Source organism: Octodon degus, unplaced genomic scaffold (genome assembly GCF_000260255.1).
Source record: "Octodon degus isolate 3935 unplaced genomic scaffold, OctDeg1.0 scaffold00012, whole genome shotgun sequence".
NCBI classification, from domain to species: Eukaryota; Metazoa; Chordata; class Mammalia; order Rodentia; family Octodontidae; genus Octodon; species Octodon degus.
Window position 1 is genome coordinate 25,722,562 of NW_004524588.1, and position 3,613 is coordinate 25,726,174.

Sequence of the window (3,613 nt, forward strand, 5' to 3'; positions counted from 1 at the left end):
TCTGTCTCTCTCTGACATGTGCAACTACATTTACAGTCTATGAGTAGCACAAGACAATCTTCTAATCTTACAATCCTTAATAACAGCTGAAAATATCTTTTTAATAGCCATAGCAGCTACAAAGTTTTGGAATTAAGCATGGTTATCTTTTGAGGGATCATTATGTAGTTTACCATAAAAATATAGAATTATTTTAAATGAGAAAAGATGATTTATTCCCAAGTATTTTATACACTGTCTTAGATATTTAATTATTTGATTCCAACTACAACCTTATGATTTTACGTTGTTTTGGATATCTGGTAATGGATGGAAGATAAAGAAAATAAATACATCCATAAAGATTTTCTTGGGAGAAACAGAACTATCGCAGTTAATATGACTGTTTAAGTTGCAACACCTATTTAACTGAGGATGTATTTTTGGAGTAAATGATCTGTTAAATGTTGTCTGGATTAAGAATGATACACAAAGAATGACCTTATCTTTCTATATTAATATTAGGTAGATTAAAATATAGCACTAACAATATCATTATTTACAGAAATTATACTGTACTTAGGAATAAATTTTAAAAGCACAAATAGGTAAAATCTTTTACATAGTCAATTTAATATTTATTGAGAAAGAATTTAAAAGTCCCTCAATAAATCAATGGCTGTGAAATAACAAGAGAGTTGTGTCACTAACTTGTAGATATGAATCATTTCAAAATTTATCCATGAGTTCGTTGCAGTTCCAGAGTTCCAGCGGGGTTTCTTAAAGAAATTTCATAGCCTTCTTGTAAGTGGTAGAGAAATATGTCAGGATAGTCAAACACTTCTGAAGAAAGGCATGCAGCATGGACATTCAATCCACCATATACCACGACTTATTAGACTTGTATTAATTAAATATAACTAACAGTTGTAAAGGAATTGGCTAATGAAGCATATCTAAAAACAGAAATAGAAAACAATTAATTGCACATATTGAAGGGAAAATTTTTCAATTAATTTGAGAGAGAACCATGCCTATGTAGAAATTTGATATTTGACAGAAGCACTAGAGGTTAAAGTGAAATAATAGATTACTTGGCCATGTTTCAAGGACTGAAGGAACACCCTCTCTCATCCTCAGCCCATGGAAATCAGTTTGTTCCCTGAGAGGCTCTCCGAAGTTGCTGGAAGCCTCTGAGAGGGGCTTCGAAAGGATCTCCCTAAGCTCCCTGGGGGTTGTTCAAATCTAACACTTCTCACACTGAGCTCTCAGGATGCTGATTTTAGCTTTTTGTACATAATGTCTTCTGAAAAGACTGTTGTCTGAGTAATGACAAGGAAATACATACATGTACTTTTACATACTATAACAGATAACATTACGCTATTCTTGATTTTAACATTTATAAGACATAACATTTGCATTCCTTGTGTGGAGTTGGTACATGCACCTAAAGTTTCCTAATTTCTTTTTTTATCCTCTTCCCACCATCTCCCTTCCCTCTATCTCTTCATCTTCTTCTCATTTGCAAGCAACTTGAAAAATTTAATACGTTATTTTTTTCCTCCCATTCTTATTATTTTTTATCCCTATTCCATCCCTTCTCTTCCTCTTCTCCCTTCCCTTGTTCTCCTTCCCTGCACCGCTGCTGCCTGGAGTATCTGCTACCTCCCCAGTATGGAGAATGTTGACCTGGTGGTAGTTACCTCAGAGCAGGGAGTAAATACATAGGGGCCGGGTAGATGGCTCAGTAGAATAAGCGCTTCCCTGGCAAGCTCCAGGGTCTGAGTTCAATCCCTGGTTCAAAAAAAAAAAAAAAAATAAATAAAAAACAAACAAAAAAAAAAACCATTAAGATACCAAGCAGATGTTTAGCACACCGTAAGTACCATAAGTAACTTCGCCCCCTCCTTACCCCCACCTCTCTGTGTCTCTGTGTATCTCTCTCCCTTTCATGGTGTAAAAAACGAAACAGTCATGGATTTCACAGAAATTTATCTTTCTGCTTTTTGCTTTCTGTTGCCAAAGATTACGTCCTGTCTAAGTTCCCTCCAACCAGTGTGCTGAGATGGTGATTGAGACTGGGCGTAGTGGGGCGTGCCTGTAGTCCCAGCTCTTGGGAGGCTGAACACAGGCGGATCACTACCAGTCCAATCTATGTAGTGAGATTACTGAGCTGAACTACCTGCATTTGTCCACAGCTTCCGCAGGCCAGTTGTCAGTTCTGAAATGTTTTCTTTTTCCAGTAACTGCTGAGCCAAGGAGGGACTGACCAGATAAACGGGTGTCGGGTGTGAACCCTGTGAGCAAGTCCAGATAGGCAGGCAGGGATGACAGTGGGGTGGGTGGCTCTGGAACGTAATCCATAAGGAGCTGCTGCTGTGGGAAAGCTGGGGAATCCCCAAGGCCAAGTGGAGGAACTGGAAGTAGGGTGTGGCTGCAAGAAATGCGGAAGCATTGCAGCTCAGGTACAGGGGCCCATTTTGGCCAGCTTCAGAAGAGGTCAGGACACAGCAAGCAGCAGGAGCAGAAGAACATGGAAAATAAGCCTAAAATTGGAAAGAGAAAGTGTGGTAGTTTAAGCTATCTTGCTGGTCATAGGGTTAGCTCCTAGGATTAAAAATCAGGATAAACTTTAGAGCTGTGATGTGTAGCTACCCTAAATTACGGGGAGTGTTTCCCAAAGTGGAAGCCAGCACCCCTCGGTCACACAAAGATGAGACACTAGGTGTTATTAACAACATTAAAACTTTAAGAATTATAACTCTTAGAACACTATCAGGCCTGACCTGGTAATCAGAAAGGTGGTAGAAAAACAAGAGCAGGCTGCAGGCAGAGGCGGATCACCCAGTGGAGGGCCACAGTCTTCAGGAGAGCCCAGCTCGCAACCCATGCTCATCACTCCTGAGTAGAACAGAAACCGGGGGAGAGGTTTTCTGTGTAGCTGGGAAGAGTATGGGATGTGTGTGGAGACCTCTCAGGGGACAAGAGTGATGAGCACCGTAAGCACCCACCCTGCCCTCAGCAGTGCTTCTCAAATGCCGCTCACCCTGAGGTTGGGTTCCTGCCTCGGTAGGCAGGACTGAACCCAAGAGGAAACCTTGCTGAGCTGGGCACCTGAATGTGAGGCTACAGATAAGGCACACAGATGTCAAGAGAACAGGGCATGCACGGGGGTGGGGGATAGGACATTGAGGACACAGAGCAAGGGTACACTTAAGCCAATGAGGAGAGTCTTGTAACCTGCTTTATCCACTTGGGGTTTGATAGGAACATTGATCTTGGTGCTTGGCTTAGTGACAGGTAAGAAGTCAGTGAAGTAGGCCTGTTAATGGCCTGAGAGACTCTGGCTGATTCTTTGATCAAAGTGCATCAGCAAAAGAGAAACAGGGCCAGCCAAATAGCTCACAGGATTAAAGAGCCTGCTTAAGCAGATGCAAGGGCCAGAGTTTGATCCCTGGTGTGCCATGCCAGCCTCGACCCCAGGGTGGGCTGAGATGGGAATTGAGATTGGGTATGGTGGTGCGTGCCTGTAATCCCAGCTCTTGGAAGGTTGAACACAGAAGGATCACTACAAGTTCAATCTATGTAATGAGACCCTATAGACCCTGTACTAAATACAACAACAACAACA